The sequence below is a fragment of the Rhipicephalus microplus genome, unplaced genomic scaffold (assembly GCF_043290135.1).
Source record: "Rhipicephalus microplus isolate Deutch F79 unplaced genomic scaffold, USDA_Rmic scaffold_86, whole genome shotgun sequence".
In the NCBI taxonomy this organism is placed as follows: Eukaryota; Metazoa; Arthropoda; class Arachnida; order Ixodida; family Ixodidae; genus Rhipicephalus; species Rhipicephalus microplus.
This window is the reverse complement of record NW_027464658.1, coordinates 148,855-169,427: the sequence shown is the minus strand read 5'-3', so window position 1 is coordinate 169,427 and position 20,573 is coordinate 148,855.

The window sequence follows — 20,573 nt, the reverse complement described above, 5'->3', positions numbered from 1 at the left end:
TTGACCTCACAGTTTCTCACCAACTTATTACAGTACAGAACGCTGTATCTCGCTAAATGACATCGTTCTTTAAGGTTTCACGATACTTGCATGCGCTTTACCGAGAATGTCACAACATAGCAGTTTCGCACTTGTAACGGTACAACACGCAGTATTTGGCTTGTTCATGCCGTTTTGAGTGCTTTCACAACATTTTACCTGTCGCAGTTTCGTACTCGCATTAAAACAACACTATCTCGTTAGATGACGTCGTTTTTGGTGGTTTCACGACGCTCCCTAGCTTAAACTAACATAACTCAAACTAACCGAACCTTCGCACTTCTATCGTTAGAAAACGTTTTAGTCGCTACTTTACAATGTTTTCTACAAGATTACGACGGTTTCATGCGCTTTCACATTAGATATCGCAGTTCCCGACTTGTAATGGTGAAAAACACAGCATCTCACTAAGTGACATTGTTTAACGCGGTTTTAGCGCGGTTCATATCTTAACCTAACCTAACCTTACCTAAACCAACCTAACCTAACCTAACCTAACCAAACCTTACCTAACATACCCTAACCTAACCTAACCTAACCTAACCTAACCAAACCTAACCTAACCTAACCTAACGTAACCTAACCTAACCTAACCTAACCTAACCTAACCTAACCTAACGACGTTTGCGAGCGCTTTCACATTAGATATCGCAGTTCCCGACTTGTAATGGTGAAAAACACTGCATCTCTCTAAGTGACATTGATTAATGCGGTTTTACGACGGTTCATATCTTAACCTAACCTAACATTCGCACTTGTATTAAAAAACGCTCTATTACACTGTTTCGTTCACAATTAGGATATTTGCATAACCTCACAGTTTTTCAACAACTTATTGCAGTACAGAACGCTGTATCTCGCTAAATGACATTGTTCTTTAAGGTTTCACGATGCTTGCATGCGCTTTAACGAGAATATCACAATATAGCAGTTTCGCACTTGTAACGGTAGAACACGCAGTATTTGGCTTGTTCATGCCGTTTTGTGTGCTTTCACAACATTTCACCTATCGCAGTTTAATACTCGCTATAAAACAACACTATCTCGTCAGATGACGTCGTTTTTGGTAGTTTCACGACGCTACCTAGCTTAAACTAACCTAACCTAACCTAACCGTCGCACTTCTATCGTTAGAAAACGTTTTACTCGCCACTTTACAATGTTTTCTACAAGATTACGACGGTTTCATGCGCTTTCACATTAGATATCGTAGTTCCCGACTTGTAATGTTGAAAAACACTACATCTCACTAAGTGACATTGTTTAATGCGGTTTTACGACGGTTGATATGTCAACCTAACCTAACATTCGCACTTGTATCTAAAGACGCTCAATTACACTGTTTCGTTCACAATTACGATATTTGCTTGTCCTCACAGTTTCTCACCAACTTATTACAGTACAGAACGCTGTATCTCGCTAAATGACATCGTTCTTTAAGGTTTCACGATACTTGCATGCGCTTTACCGAGAATGTCACAACATAGCAGTTTCGCACTTGTAACGGTACAACACGCAGTATTTGGCTTGTTCATGCCGTTTTGAGTGCTTTCACAACATTTTACCTGTCGCAGTTTCGTACTCGCATTAAAACAACACTATCTCGTTAGATGACGTCGTTTTTGGTGGTTTCACGACGCTACCTAGCTTAAACTAACATAACTCAAACTAACCGAACCTTCGCACTTCTATCGTTAGAAAACGTTTTATTCGCTACTTTACAATGTTTTCTACAAGATTACGACGGTTTCATGCGCTTTCACATTAGATATCGCAGTTCCCGACTTGTAATGGTGAAAAACACAGCATCTCACTAAGTGACATTGTTTAACGCGGTTTTAGCGCGGTTCATATCTTAACCTAACCTAACCTTACCTAAACCAACCTAACCTAACCTAACCTAACCAAACCTTACCTAACATACCCTAACCTAACCTAACCTAACCTAACCTAACCAAACCTAACCTAACCTAACCTAACGTAACCTAACCTAACCTAACCTAACCTAACCTAACCTAACCTAAGCTAACCTAACCTAACGACGTTTGCGAGCGCTTTCACAGTAGATATCGCAGTTCCCGACTTGTAATGGTGAAAAACACTGCATCTCTCTAAGTGACATTGATTAATGCGGTTTTACGACGGTTCATATCTTAACCTAACCTAACATTCGCACTTGTATTAAAAAACGCTCTATTACACTGTTTCGTTCACAATTAGGATATTTGCATAACCTCACAGTTTTTCACCAACTTATTGCAGTACAGAACGCTGTATCTCGCTAAATGACATTGTTCTTTAAGGTTTCACGATGCTTGCATGCGCTTTAACGAGAATATCACAATATAGCAGTTTCGCACTTGTAACGGTAGAACACGCAGTATTTGGCTTGTTCATGCCGTTTTGTGTGCTTTCACAACATTTCACCTATCGCAGCTTAATACTCGCTATAAAACAACACTATCTCGTTAGATGACGTCGTTTTTGGTAGTTTCACGACGCTACCTAGCTTAAACTAACCTAACCTAACCTAACCGTCGCACTTCTATCGTTAGAAAACGTTTTACTCACCACTTTACAATGTTTTCTACAAGATTACGACGGTTTCATGCGCTTTCACATTAGATATCGTAGTTCCCGACTTGTAATGTTGAAAAACACTACATCTCACTAAGTGACATTGTTTAATGCGGTTTTACGACGGTTGATATGTCAACCTAACCTAACATTCGCACTTGTATCTAAAGACGCTCAATTACACTGTTTCGTTCACAATTACGATATTTGCTTGACCTCACAGTTTCTCGCCAACTTATTACAGTACAGAACGCTGTATCTCGCTAAATGACATCGTTCTTTAAGGTTTCACGATACTTGCATGCGCTTTACCGAGAATGTCACAACATAGCAGTTTCGCACTTGTAACGGTACAACACGCAGTATTTGGCTTGTTCATGCCGTTTTGTGTGCTTTCACAACATTTTACCTATCGCAGTTTCGTACTCGCAATAAAACAACACTATATCGTTAGATGACGTCGTTTTTGGTGGTTTCACGACGCTACATGGCTTAAACTAACATAACTCAACCTAACATAACCTTCGCACTTCTATCGTTAGAAAACGTTTTACTCGCTACTTTACATTGCTTTCTACAACATTACGACGGTTTCAAGCGCTTTCACATTAGATATCGCAGTTCCCAACTTGTAAAGGTGAAAAACACTGCATCTCACTAAGTGACATTGTTTATTGCGGTTTTACGACGGTTCATACCTTAACCTAACGTAACCTAACCTAACCTAACCCAACCTAACCTAACATAACCTAACCTAACCTAACCTAACCAAACCTAACCTAACGTAACCTAACCTAACCTAACCTAACCTAACGACGTTTGCAAGTGCTTTCACATTAGATATCGCAATTCCCAACTTGTAATGGTGAAAAACACTGCATCTCACTAAGTGACATTGTTTAATGCGGTTTTACGACGGTTCATATCTTAACCTAACCTAACATTCGTACTTGTATTGAAAAACGCTCTATTACACTGTTTCGTTCACAATTACGATATTTGCATAACCTCACAGTTTTTCACCAGCTTATTGCAGTACAGAACGCTGTATCTCGCTAAATGACATCGTTCTTTAAGGTTTCACGATGCTTGCATGCGCTTTACCGAGAATGTCACAACATAGCAGTTTCGCACTTGTAACGGTACAACACGCAGTATTTGGCTTGTTCATGCCGTTTTGTGTGCTTTCACAACATTTTACCTATCGCAGTTTCGTACTCGCAATAAAACAACACTATCTCGTTAGATGACGTCGTTTTTGGTAGTTTCACGACGCTACCTAGCTTAAACTAACCTAACCTAACCTAACCTTCGCACTTCTATCGTTAGAAAACGTTTACTCGCAACTTTACAATGTTTTCTACAAGATTACGACGGTTTCATGCGCTTTCACATTAGATATCGTAGTTCCCGACTTGTAATGTTGAAAAACACTACATCTCACTAAGTGACATTGTTTAATGCGGTTTTACGACGGTTGATATGTCAACCTAACCTAACATTCGCACTTGTATCTAAAGACGCTCAATTACACTGTTTCGTTCACAATTACGATATTTGCTTGTCCTCACAGTTTCTCACCAACTTATTACAGTACAGAACGCTGTATCTCGCTAAATGACATCGTTCTTTAAGGTTTCACGATACTTGCATGCGCTTTACCGAGAATGTCACAACATAGCAGTTTCGCACTTGTAACGGTACAACACGCAGTATTTGGCTTGTTCATGCCGTTTTGAGTGCTTTCACAACATTTTACCTGTCGCAGTTTCGTACTCGCATTAAAACAACACTATCTCGTTAGATGACGTCGTTTTTGGTGGTTTCACGACGCTACCTAGCTTAAACTAACATAACTCAAACTAACCGAACCTTCGCACTTCTATCGTTAGAAAACGTTTTATTCGCTACTTTACAATGTTTTCTACAAGATTACGACGGTTTCATGCGCTTTCACATTAGATATCGCAGTTCCCGACTTGTAATGGTGAAAAACACAGCATCTCACTAAGTGACATTGTTTAACGCGGTTTTAGCGCGGTTCATATCTTAACCTAACCTAACCTTACCTAAACCAACCTAACCTAACCTAACCTAACCAAACCTTACCTAACATACCCTAACCTAACCTAACCTAACCTAACCTAACCAAACCTAACCTAACCTAACCTAACGTAACCTAGCCTAACCTAACCTAACCTAACCTAAGCTAACCTAACCTAACGACGTTTGCGAGCGCTTTCACAGTAGATATCGCAGTTCCCGACTTGTAATGGTGAAAAACACTGCATCTCTCTAAGTGACATTGATTAATGCGGTTTTACGACGGTTCATATCTTAACCTAACCTAACATTCGCACTTGTATTAAAAAACGCTCTATTACACTGTTTCGTTCACAATTAGGATATTTGCATAACCTCACAGTTTTTCACCAACTTATTGCAGTACAGAACGCTGTATCTCGCTAAATGACATTGTTCTTTAAGGTTTCACGATGCTTGCATGCGCTTTAACGAGAATATCACAATATAGCAGTTTCGCACTTGTAACGGTAGAACACGCAGTATTTGGCTTGTTCATGCCGTTTTGTGTGCTTTCACAACATTTCACCTATCGCAGTTTCGTACTCGCAATAAAACAACACTATCTCGTTAGATGACGTCGTTTTTGGTAGTTTCACGACGCTACCTAGCTTAAACTAACCTAACCTAACCTAACCTTCGCACTTCTATCGTTAGAAAACGTTTACTCGCAACTTTACAATGTTTTCTACAAGATTACGACGGTTTCATGCGCTTTCACATTAGATATCGTAGTTCCCGACTTGTAATGTTGAAAAACACTACATCTCACTAAGTGACATTGTTTAATGCGGTTTTACGACGGTTGATATGTCAACCTAACCTAACATTCGCACTTGTATCTAAAGACGCTCAATTACACTGTTTCGTTCACAATTACGATATTTGCTTGTCCTCACAGTTTCTCACCAACTTATTACAGTACAGAACGCTGTATCTCGCTAAATGACATCGTTCTTTAAGGTTTCACGATACTTGCATGCGCTTTACCGAGAATGTCACAACATAGCAGTTTCGCACTTGTAACGGTACAACACGCAGTATTTGGCTTGTTCATGCCGTTTTGAGTGCTTTCACAACATTTTACCTGTCGCAGTTTCGTACTCGCATTAAAACAACACTATCTCGTTAGATGACGTCGTTTTTGGTGGTTTCACGACGCTACCTAGCTTAAACTAACATAACTCAAACTAACCGAACCTTCGCACTTCTATCGTTAGAAAACGTTTTATTCGCTACTTTACAATGTTTTCTACAAGATTACGACGGTTTCATGCGCTTTCACATTAGATATCGCAGTTCCCGACTTGTAATGGTGAAAAACACAGCATCTCACTAAGTGACATTGTTTAACGCGGTTTTAGCGCGGTTCATATCTTAACCTAACCTAACCTTACCTAAACCAACCTAACCTAACCTAACCTAACCAAACCTTACCTAACATACCCTAACCTAACCTAACCTAACCTAACCTAACCAAACCTAACCTAACCTAACCTAACGTAACCTAGCCTAACCTAACCTAACCTAACCTAAGCTAACCTAACCTAACGACGTTTGCGAGCGCTTTCACAGTAGATATCGCAGTTCCCGACTTGTAATGGTGAAAAACACTGCATCTCTCTAAGTGACATTGATTAATGCGGTTTTACGACGGTTCATATCTTAACCTAACCTAACATTCGCACTTGTATTAAAAAACGCTCTATTACACTGTTTCGTTCACAATTAGGATATTTGCATAACCTCACAGTTTTTCACCAACTTATTGCAGTACAGAACGCTGTATCTCGCTAAATGACATTGTTCTTTAAGGTTTCACGATGCTTGCATGCGCTTTAACGAGAATATCACAATATAGCAGTTTCGCACTTGTAACGGTAGAACACGCAGTATTTGGCTTGTTCATGCCGTTTTGTGTGCTTTCACAACATTTCACCTATCGCAGTTTAATACTCGCTATAAAACAACACTATCTCGTTAGATGACGTCGTTTTTGGTAGTTTCACGACGCTACCTAGCTTAAACTAACCTAACCTAACCTAACCGTCGCACTTCTATCGTTAGAAAACGTTTTACTCACCACTTTACAATGTTTTCTACAAGATTACGACGGTTTCATGCGCTTTCACATTAGATATCGTAGTTCCCGACTTGTAATGTTGAAAAACACTACATCTCACTAAGTGACATTGTTTAATGCGGTTTTACGACGGTTGATATGTCAACCTAACCTAACATTCGCACTTGTATCTAAAGACGCTCAATTACACTGTTTCGTTCACAATTACGATATTTGCTTGACCTCACAGTTTCTCGCCAACTTATTACAGTACAGAACGCTGTATCTCGCTAAATGACATCGTTCTTTAAGGTTTCACGATACTTGCATGCGCTTTACCGAGAATGTCACAACATAGCAGTTTCGCACTTGTAACGGTACAACACGCAGTATTTGGCTTGTTCATGCCGTTTTGTGTGCTTTCACAACATTTTACCTATCGCAGTTTCGTACTCGCAATAAAACAACACTATCTCGTTAGATGACGTCGTTTTTGGTGGTTTCACGACGCTACATGGCTTAAACTAACATAACTCAACCTAACATAACCTTCGCACTTCTATCGTTAGAAAACGTTTTACTCGCTACTTTACATTGCTTTCTACAACATTACGACGGTTTCAAGCGCTTTCACATTAGATATCGCAGTTCCCAACTTGTAAAGGTGAAAAACACTCCATCTCACTAAGTGACATTGTTTATTGCGGTTTTACGACGGTTCATACCTTAACCTAACGTAACCTAACCTAACCTAACCCAACCTAACCTAACATAACCTAACCTAACCTAACCTAACCAAACCTAACCTAACGTAACCTAACCTAACCTAACCTAACCTAACGACGTTTGCAAGTGCTTTCACATTAGATATCGCAGTTCCCAACTTGTAATGGTGAAAAACACTGCATCTCACTAAGTGACATTGTTTAATGCGGTTTTACGACGGTTCATATCTTAACCTAACCTAACCTTACCTAACCCAACCTAACCTAACCTAACCTAACCAAACCTTACCTAACATACCCTAACCTAACCTAACCTAACCTAACCAAACCAAACCTAACCTAACCTAACCTAACCTAACCTAACCTAACCTAACGACGTTTGCAAGCGCTTTCACATTAGATATCGCAGTTCCCGACTTGTAATGGTGAAAACACTGCATCTCACTAAGTGACATTGTTTAATGCGGTTTTACGACGGTTCATACCTTAACCTAACCTAACCTAACCTAACCTAACCTTACCTAACCTAACCTAACCTAACCCAACCCAACTTAACCTAACCTAACCTAACCTAACCTAAACTAACCTAACCCAACCTAACCTAACCTAACCTAACCCAGCCTAACCCAACCCATCCCAACCTAACCTAACCTAAGCTAACCTAACCTAACCTAACCAAACCTAACCTAACCTAACTTAACCTAACCTAACATAACCTAACCGAACCTATTCTAACGTAACCTAACCTTACCTGACCTAACCTAACCTAACGTAACCTAACCTAACATAACCTAACGTAACCTAACCTAACCTAACCTAACGTAACCTAACCTAACCTAACCCAACCTAACCCAACCCAACCCAACCCAACAACACCCAACCCAACCTAACCTAACCTAACCTAACCTTACCTAACCTAACCAAATTATCCTTACCTAACCTAACCTAACCTAACGTAACCTAACCTAACCTAACCTAACGTAACCTAACCTAACCTAACCTAACCTAACCTAATCTAACCTAACCTAACCTAACCTAACCTAACCAAACCTAACCTAACTTACCTAACCTAACCTAACCTAACCTAACGACGGTTGCAAGCGCTTTCACATTAAATATCGCAGTTCCCCACTTTTAATGGTGAAAAACACTGCATCTCAGTAATTGACATTGTTTAATGCGGTTTTACGACGGTTCATATCTTAACCTAACCTAACATTCGCACTTGTATCTAAAAACGCTCTATTACACTGTTTTGTTCACAATTACGATATTTGCATAACCTCACAGTTTTTCACCAACTTATTGCAGTACAGAACGCTGTATCTCGCTAAATGACATTGTTCTTTAAGGTTTCACGATGCTTGCATGCGATTTAACGAGAATATCACAATATAGCAGTTTCGCACTTGTAACGGTAGAACACGCAGTATTTGGCTTGTTCATGCCGTTTTGTGTGCTTTCACAACATTTCACCTATCGCAGTTTAATACTCGCTATAAAACAACACTATCTCGTTAGATGACGTCGTTTTTGGTAGTTTCACGACGCTACCTAGCTTAACTAACCTAACCTAACCTAACCTTCGCACTTCTATCGTTAGAAAACGTTTTACTCGCCACTTTATAATGTTTTCTACAAGATTACGACGGTTTCATGCGCTTTCACATTAGATATCGTAGTTCCCGACTTGTAATGTTGAAAAACACTACATCTCACTAAGTGACATTGTTTAATGCGGTTTTACGACGGTTGATATGTCAACCTAACCTAACATTCGCACTTGTATCTAAAGACGCTCAATTACACTGTTTCGTTCACAATTACGATATTTGCTTGACCTCACAGTTTCTCACCAACTTATTACAGTACAGAACGCTGTATCTCGCTAAATGACATCGTTCTTTAAGGTTTCACGATACTTGCATGCGCTTTACCGAGAATGTCACAACATAGCAGTTTCGCACTTGTAACGGTACACACGCAGTATTTGGCTTGTTCATGCCGTTTTGTGTGCTTTCACAACATTTTACCTATCGCAGTTTCGTACTCGCAATAAAACAACACTATCTCGTTAGATGACGTCGTTTTTGGTGGTTTCACGACGCTACCTAGCTTAAACTAACATAACTCAACCTAACATAACCTTCGCACTTCTATCGTTAGAAAACGTTTTACTCGCTACTTTTTATTGCTTTCTACAACATTACGACGGTTTCAAGCGCTTTCACATCAGATATCGCAGTTCCCAACTTGTAAAGGTGAAAAACACTGCATCTCACTAAGTGACATTGTTTATTGCGGTTTTACGACGGTTCATACCTTAACCTAACGTAACCTAACCTAACCTAACCCAACCTAACCTAACATAACCTAACCTAACCTAACCTAACCAAACCTAACGTAACCTAACCTAACCTAACCTAACCTAACGACGTTTGCAAGTGCTTTCACATTAGATATCGCAGTTCCCAACTTGTAATGGTGAAAAACACTGCATCTCACTAAGTGACATTGTTTAATGCGGTTTTACGACGGTTCATATCTTAACCTAACCTAACATTCGCACTTGTATTAAAAAACGCTCTATTACACTGTTTCGTTCACAATTACGATATTTGCATAACCTCACAGTTTTTCACCAACTTATTGCAGTACAGAACGCTGTATCTCGCTAAATGACATTGTTCTTTAAAGTTTCACGATGCTTGCATGCGCTTTAACGAGAATATCACAATATAGCAGTTTCGCACTTGTAACGGTAGAACACGCAGTATTTGGCTTGTTCATGCCGTTTTGTGTGCTTTCACAACATTTCACCTATCGCAGTTTATTACTCGCTATAAAACAACACTATCTCGTTAGATGACGTCGTTTTTGGTAGTTTCACGACGCTACCTAGCTTAAACTAACCTAACCTAACCTAACCTTCGCACTTCTAACGTTAGAAAACGTTTTACTCGCAATTTTACAATGTTTTCTACAAGATTACGACGGTTTCATGCGCTTTCACATTAGATATCGTAGTTCCCGACTTGTAATGTTGAAAAACACTACATCTCACTAAGTGACATTGTTTAATGCGGTTTTACGACGGTTGATATCTCAACCTAACCTAACATTCGCACTTGTATCTAAATACGCTCAATTACACTGTTTCGTTCACAATTACGATATTTGCTTGACCTCACAGTTTCTCACCAACTTATTACAGTACAGAACGCTGTATCTCGCTAGATGACATCGTTCTTTAAGGTTTCACGATGCTTGCATGCGCTTTAACGAGAATATCACAATAAAGCAGTTTCGCACTTGTAACGGCACAAGACGCAGTATCTGGCTAGTTCATGCCATTTTGTGTGCTTTCCCAATATTTCACCTATCGCAGTTTCGTACTCGCAATAAAACAACACTATCTCGTTAGATGACATCGTTTTTGGTGGTTTCACGACGCTACCTAGCTCAAACTAACCGAACCTTCGCACTTCTATCGTTAGAAAACGTTTTATTCGCTACTTTACAATGTTTTCTACAAGATTACGACGGTTTCATGCGCTTTCACATTAGATATCGCAGTTCCCGACTTGTAATGGTGGAAAACACAGCATCTCACTAAGTGACATTGTTTAATGCGGTTTTAGCGCGGTTCATATCTTAACCTAACCTAACCTTACCTAACCCAACCTAACCTAACCTAACCTAACCAAACCTTACCTAACATACCCTAACCTAACCTAACCTAACCTAACCAAACCTAACCTAACCTAACCTAACCTAACCTAACCTAACGACGTTTGCAAGCGCTTTCACATTAGATATCGCAGTTCCCGACTTGTAAAGGTGATAACACTGCATCTCACTAAGTGACATTGTTTAATGCGGTTTTACGACGGTTCATACCTTAACCTAACCTAACCTAACCTAACCTAACCTTACCTAACCTAACCTAACCTAACCCAACCCAACTTAACCTAACCTAACCTAACCTAACCTAAACTAACCTAACCCAACCTAACCTAACCTAACCTAACCCAACCTAACCCAACCCATCCCAACCTAACCTAACCTAAGCTAACCTAACCTAACCTAACCAAACCTAACCTAACCTAACTTAACCTAACCTAACGTAACCTAACCTAACCTATTCTAACGTAACCTAACCTTACCTGACCTAACCTAACCTAACGTAACCTAACCTAACCTAACATAACCTAACGTAACCTAACCTAACCTAACCTAACGTAACCTAACCTAACCTAACCCAACCTAACCCAACCCAACCCAACCCAACAACACCCAACCCAACCTAACCTAACCTAACCTAACCTTACCTAACCTAACCAAATTATCCTTACCTAACCTAACCTAACCTAACGTAACCTAACCTAACCTAACCTAACGTAACCTAACCTAACCTAACCTAACCTAATCTAACCTAACCTAACCTAACCTAACCTAACCAAACCTAACCTAACCTAACCTAACCTAACCTAACCTAACGACGGTTTCATGCGCTTTCACATTAGATATCGTAGTTCCCGACTTGTAATGTTGAAAAACACTGCATCTCACTAAGTGACATTGTTTAATGCGGTTTTACGACGGTTGATATGTCAACCTAACCTAACATTCGCACTTGTATCTAAAGACGCTCAATTACACTGTTTCGTTCACAATTACGATATTTGCTTGACCTCACAGTTTCTCACCAACTTATTACAGTACAGAACGCTGTATCTCGCTAAATGACATCGTTCTTTAAGGTTTCACGATACTTGCATGCGCTTTACCGAGAATGTCACAACATAGCACTTTCGCACTTGTAACGGTACAACACGCAGTATTTGGCTTGTTCATGCCGTTTTGTGTGCTTTCACAACATTTTACCTGTCGCAGTTTCGTACTCGCAATAAAACAACACTATCTCGTTAGATGACGTCGTTTTTGGTGGTTTCACGACGCTACCTAGCTTAAACTAACATAACTCAAACTAACCGAACCTTCGCACTTCTATCGTTAGAAAACGTTTTATTCGCTACTTTACAATGTTTTCTACAAGATTACGACGGTTTCATGCGCTTTCACATTAGATATCGCAGTTCCCGACTTGTAATGGTGAAAAACACAGCATCTCACTAAGTGACATTGTTTAACGCGGTTTTAGCGCGGTTCATATCTTAACCTAACCTAACCTTACCTAAACCAACCTAACCTAACCTAACCTAACCAAACCTTACCTAACATACCCTAACCTAACCTAACCTAACCTAACCTAACCAAACCTAACCTAACCTAACCTAACGTAACCTAAGCTAACCTAACCTAACCTAACCTAACCTAACCTAACGACGTTTGCAAGCGCTTTCACATTAGATATCGCAGTTCCCGACTTGTAATGGTGAAAAACACTGCATCTCACTAAGTGACATTGATTAATGCGGTTTTACGACGGTTCATACCTTAACCTAACGTAACCTAACCTAACCTAACCCAACCTAACCTAACATAACCTAACCTAACCTAACCTAACCAAACCTAACCTAACGTAACCTAACCTAACGACGTTTGCAAGCGCTTTCACATTAGATATCGCAGTTCCCAACTTGTAATGGTGAAAAACACTGCATCTCACTAAGTGACATTGTTTAATGCGGTTTTACGACGGTTCATATCTTAACCTAACCTAACATTCGTACTTGTATTGAAAAACGCTCTATTACACTGTTTCGTTCACAATTACGATATTTGCATAACCTCACAGTTTTTCACCAAATTATTGCAGTACAGAACGCTGTATCTCGCTAAATGACATTGTTCTTTAAGGTTTCACGATGCTTGCATGCGCTTTAACGAGAATATCACAATATAGCAGTTTCGCACTTGTAACGGTAGAACACGCAGTATTTGGCTTGTTCGTGCCGTTTTGTGTGCATTCACAACATTTCACCTATCGCAGTTTAATACTCGCAATAAAACAACACTATCTCGTTAGATGACGTCGTTTTTGGTAGTTTCACGACGCTACCTAGCTTAAACTAACCTAACCTAACCTAACCTTCGCACTTCTAATGTTACAAAACGTTTTACTCGCAATTTTACAATGTTTTCTACAAGATTACGACGGTTTCATGCGCTTTCACATTAGATATCGCAGTTCCCGACTTGTAATGGTGGAAAACACAGCATCTCACTAAGTGACATTGTTTAATGCGGTTTTAGCGCGGTTCATATCTTAACCTAACCTAACCTTACCTAACCCAACCTAACCTAACCTAACCTAACCAAACCTTACCTAACATACCCTAACCTAACCTAACCTAACCTAACCAAACCTAACCTAACCTAACCTAACCTAACCTAACCTAACGACGTTTGCAAGCGCTTTCACATTAGATATCGCAGTTCCCGACTTGTAATGGTGAAAACACTGCATCTCACTAAGTGACATTGTTTAATGCGGTTTTACGACGGTTCATACCTTAACCTAACCTAACCTAACCTAACCTAACCTTACCTAACCTAACCTAACCTAACCCAACCCAACTTAACCTAACCTAACCTAACCTAACCTAAACTAACCTAACCCAACCTAACCTAACCTAACCTAACCCAACCTAACCCAACCCATCCCAACCTAACCTAACCTAAGCTAACCTAACCTAACCTAACCAAACCTAACCTAACCTAACTTAACCTAACCTAACGTAACCTAACCTAACCTATTCTAACGTAACCTAACCTTACCTGACCTAACCTAACCTAACGTAACCTAACCTAACCTAACATAACCTAACGTAACCTAACCTAACCTAACCTAACGTAACCTAACCCAACCCAACCCAACCCAACAACACCCAACCCAACCTAACCTAACCTAACCTAACCTTACCTAACCTAACCAAATTATCCTTACCTAACCTAACCTAACCTAACGTAACCTAACCTAACCTAACCTAACGTAACCTAACCTAACCTAACCTAAGCTAACCTAACCTAACCTAATCTAACCTAACCTAACCTAACCTAACCAAACCTAACCTAACCTAACCTAACCTAACCTAACCTAACGACGGTTGCAAGCGCTTTCACATTAAATATCGCAGTTCCCCACTTTTAATGGTGAAAAACACTGCATCTCAGTAATTGACATTGTTTAATGCGGTTTTACGACGGTTCATATCTTAACCTAACCTAACATTCGCACTTGTATCTAAAAACGCTCTATTACACTGTTTTGTTCACAATTACGATATTTGCATAACCTCACAGTTTTTCACCAACTTATTGCAGTACAGAACGCTGTATCTCGCTAAATGACATTGTTCTTTAAGGTTTCACGATGCTTGCATGCGATTTAACGAGAATATCACAATATAGCAGTTTCGCACTTGTAACGGTAGAACACGCAGTATTTGGCTTGTTCATGCCGTTTTGTGTGCTTTCACAACATTTCACCTATCGCAGTTTAATACTCGCTATAAAACAACACTATCTCGTTAGATGACGTCGTTTTTGGTAGTTTCACGACGCTACCTAGCTTAACTAACCTAACCTAACCTAACCTTCGCACTTCTATCGTTAGAAAACGTTTTACTCGCCACTTTATAATGTTTTCTACAAGATTACGACGGTTTCATGCGCTTTCACATTAGATATCGTAGTTCCCGACTTGTAATGTTGAAAAACACTACATCTCACTAAGTGACATTGTTTAATGCGGTTTTACGACGGTTGATATGTCAACCTAACCTAACATTCGCACTTGTATCTAAAGACGCTCAATTACACTGTTTCGTTCACAATTACGATATTTGCTTGACCTCACAGTTTCTCACCAACTTATTACAGTACAGAACGCTGTATCTCGCTAAATGACATCGTTCTTTAAGGTTTCACGATACTTGCATGCGCTTTACCGAGAATGTCACAACATAGCACTTTCGCACTTGTAACGGTACAACACGCAGTATTTGGCTTGTTCATGCCGTTTTGTGTGCTTTCACAACATTTTACCTGTCGCAGTTTCGTACTCGCAATAAAACAACACTATCTCGTTAGATGACGTCGTTTTTGGTGGTTTCACGACGCTACCTAGCTTAAACTAACATAACTCAAACTAACCGAACCTTCGCACTTCTATCGTTAGAAAACGTTTTATTCGCTACTTTACAATGTTTTCTACAAGATTACGACGGTTTCATGCGCTTTCACATTAGATATCGCAGTTCCCGACTTGTAATGGTGAAAAACACAGCATCTCACTAAGTGACATTGTTTAACGCGGTTTTAGCGCGGTTCATATCTTAACCTAACCTAACCTTACCTAAACCAACCTAACCTAACCTAACCTAACCAAACCTTACCTAACATACCCTAACCTAACCTAACCTAACCTAACCAAACCTAACCTAACCTAACCTAACGTAACTTAACCTAACCTAACGACGGTTGCAAGCGCTTTCACTATAAATATCGCAGTTCCCCACTTTTAATGGTGAAAAACACTGCATCTCAGTAATTGACATTGTTTAATGCGGTTTTACGGCGGTTCATATCTTAACCTAACCTAACATTCGCACTTGTATCTAAAAACGCTCTATTACACTGTTTTGTTCACAATTACGATATTTGCATAACCTCACAGTTTTTCACCAACTTATTGCAGTACAGAACGCTGTATCTCGCTAAATGACATTGTTCTTTAAGGTTTCACGATGCTTGCATGCGATTTAACGAGAATATCACAATATAGCAGTTTCGCACTTGTAACGGTAGAACACGCAGTATTTGGCTTGTTCATGCCGTTTTGTGTGCATTCACAACATTTCACCTATCGCAGTTTAATACTCGCAATAAAACAACACTATCTCGTTAGATGACGTCGTTTTTGGTAGTTTCACGACGCTACCTAGCTTAAACTAACCTAACCTAACCTAACCTTCGCACTTCTAACGTTAGAAAACGTTTTACTCGCAATTTTACAATGTTTTCTACAAGATTACGACGGTTTCATGCGCTTTCACATTAGATATCGTAGTTCCCGACTTGTAATGTTGAAAAACACTACATCTCACTAAGTGACATTGTTTAATGCGGTTTTACGACGGTTGATATCTCAACCTAACCTAACATTCGCACTTGTATCTAAATACGCTCAATTACACTGTTTCGTTCACAATTACGATATTTGCTTGACCTCACAGTTTCTCACCAACTTATTACAGTACAGAACGCTGTATCTCGCTAGATGACATCGTTCTTTAAGGTTTCACGATACTTGCATGCGCTTTAACGAGAATATCACAATAAAGCAGTTTCGCACTTGTAACGGCACAAGACGCAGTATCTGGCTAGTTCATGCCATTTTGTGTGCTTTCCCAATATTTCACCTATCGCAGTTTCGTACTCGCAATAAAACAACACTATCTCGTTAGATGACATCGTTTTTGGTGGTTTCACGACGCTACCTAGCTCAAACTAACCGAACCTTCGCACTTCTATCGTTAGAAAACGTTTTATTCGCTACTTTACAATGTTTTCTACAAGATTACGACGGTTTCATGCGCTTTCACATTAGATATCGCAGTTCCCGACTAGTAATGGTGGAAAACACAGCATCTCACTAAGTGACATTGTTTAATGCGGTTTTAGCGCGGTTCATATCTTAACCTAACCTAACCTTACCTAACCCAACCTAACCTAACCTAACCTAACCAAACCTTACCTAACATACCCTAACCTAACCTAACCTAACCAAACCTAACCTAACCTAACCTAACCTAACCTAACCTAACCTAACCTAACGACGTTTGCAAGCGCTTTCACATTAGATATCGCAGTTCCCGACTTGTAATGGTGAAAACACTGCATCTCACTAAGTGACATTGTTTAATGCGGTTTTACGATGGTTCATACCTTAACCTAACCTAACCTAACCTAACCCAACCCAACTTAACCTAACCTAACCTAACCTAACCTAAACTAACCTAACCCAACCTAACCTAACCTAACCTAACCCAACCTAACCCAACCCATTCCAACCTAACCTAACCTAAGCTAACCTAACCTAACCTAACCTAACCAAACCTAACCTAACCTAACTTAACCTAACCTAACGTAACCTAACCTAACCCATTCTAACGTAACCTAACCTTACCTGACCTAACCTAACCTAACGTAACCTAACCTAACCTAACATAACCTAACGTAACCTAACCTAACCTAACCTAACGTAACCTAACCTAACCTAACCCAACCTAACCCAACCCAACCCAACCCAACAACACCCAACCCAACCTAACCTAACCTAACCTAACCTTACCTAACCTAACCAAATTATCCTTACCTAACCTAACCTAACCTAACCTAACGTAACCTAACCTAACCTAACCTAACCTAACGTAACCTAACCTAACCTAACCTAACCTAACCTAATCTAACCTAACCTAACCTAACCTAACCTAACCAAACCTAACCTAACTTAACCTAACCTAACGACGGTTGCAAGCGCTTTCACATTAAATATCGCAGTTCCCCACTTTTAATGGTGAAAAACACTGCATCTCACTAAGTGACATTGTTTAATGCGGTTTCACGACGGTTCATATCTTAACCTAACCTAACATTCGTACTTGTATTGAAAAACGCTCTATTACACTGTTTCGTTCACAATTACGATATTTGCATAACCTCACAGTTTTTCACCAACTTATTGCAGTACAGAACGCTGTATCTCGCTAAATGACATTGTTCTTTAAGGTTTCACGATGCTTGCATGCGCTTTAACGAGAATATCACAATATAGCAGTTTCGCACTTGTAACGGTAGAACACGCAGTATTTGGCTTGTTCATGCCGTTTTGTGTGCATTCACAACATTTCACCTATCGCAGTTTAATACTCGCAATAAAACAACACTATCTCGTTAGATGACGTCGTTTTTGGTAGTTTCACGACGCTACCTAGCTTAAACTAACCTAACCTAACCTAACCTTCGCACTTCTATCGTTAGAAAACGTTTTACTCGCAATTTTACAATGCTTTCTACAAGATTACGACGGTTTCATGCGCTTTCACATTAGATATCGTAGTTCCCGACTTGTAATGTTGAAAAACACTACATCTCACTAAGTGACATTGTTTAATGCGGTTTTACGACGGTTGATATCTCAACCTAACCTAACATTCGCACTTGTATTTCAATACGCTCAATTACACTGTTTCGTTCACAATTACGATATTTGCTTGACCTCACAGTTTCTCACCAACTTATAACAGTACAGAACGCTGTATCTCGCTAGATGACATCGTTCTTTAAGGTTTCACGATACTTGCATGCGCTTTAACGAGAATATCACAATAAAGCAGTTTCGCACTTGTAACGGCACAAGACGCAGTATCTGGCTAGTTCATGCCGTTTTGAGTGCTTTCACAACATTTTACCTGTCGCAGTTTTGTACTCGCATTAAAACAACACTATCTCGTTAGATGACGTCGTTTTTGGTGGTTTCACGACGCTACCTAGCTTAAACTAACATAACTCAAACTAACCGAACCTTCGCACTTCTATCGTTAGAAAACGTTTTATTCGCTACTTTACAATGTTTTCTACAAGATTACGACGGTTTCATGCGCTTTCACATTAGATATCGCAGTTCCCGACTTGTAATGGTGAAAAACACAGCATCTCACTAAGTGACATTGTTTAACGCGGTTTTAGCGCGGTTCATATCTTAACCTAACCTAACCTTACCTAAACCAACCTAACCTAACCTAACCTAACCAAACCTTACCTAACATACCTTAACCTAACCTAACCTAACCTAACCAAACCTAACCTAACCTAACCTGACGTAACCTAACGTAACCTAACCTAACCTAACCTAACCTAACGACGTTTGCAAGCGCTTTCACATTAGATATCGCAGTTCCCGACTTGTAATGGTGAAAAACACTGCATCTCACTAAGTGACATTGATTAATGCGGTTTTACGACGGTTCATATCTTAACCTAACCTAACATTCGCACTTGTATTAAAAAACGCTCTATTACACTGTTTCGTTCACAATTAGGATATTTGCATAACCTCACAGTTTTTCACCAACTTATTGCAGTACAGAACGCTGTATCTCGCTAAATGACATTGTTCTTTAAGGTTTCACGATGCTTGCATGCGCTTTAACGAGAATATCACAATATAGCAGTTTCGCACTTGTAACGGTAGAACACGCAGTATTTGGCTTGTTCATGCCGTTTTGTGTGCTTTCACAACATTTCACCTATCGCAGTTTAATACTCGCTATAAAACAACACTATCTCGTTAGATGACGTCGTTTTTGGTAGTTTCACGACGCTACCTAGCTTAAACTAACCTAACCTAACCTAACCTTCGCACTTCTATCGTTAGAAAACGTTTTACTCGCCACTTTACAATGTTTTCTACAAGATTACGACGGTTTCATGCGCTTTCACATTAGATATCGTAGTTCCCGACTTGTAATGTTGAAAAACACTACATCTCACTAAGTGACATTGTTTAATGCGGTTTTACGACGGTTGATATGTCAACCTAACCTAACATTCGCACTTGTATCTAAAGACGCTCAATTACACTGTTTCGTTCACAATTACGATATTTGCTTGACCTCACAGTTTCTCACCAACTTATTACAGTACAGAACGCTGTATCTCGCTAAATGACATCGTTCTTTGAGGTTTCACGATACTTGCATGCGCTTTACCGAGAATGTCACAACATAGCACTTTCGCACTTGTAACGGTACAACACGCAGTATTTGGCTTGTTCATGCCGTTTTGTGTGCTTTCACAACATTTTACCTATCGCAGTTTCGTACTCGCAATAAAACAACACTATCTCGTTAGACGACGTCGTTTTTGGTTTCACGACGCTACCTAGCTTAAACTAACATAACTCAACCTAACATAACCTTCGCACTTCTATCGTTAGAAAACGTTTTACTCGCTACTTTACATTGCTTTCTACAACAATACGACGGTTTCAAGCGCTTTCACATTAGATATCGCAGTTCCCAACTTGTAAAGGTGAAAAACACTGCATCTCACTAAGT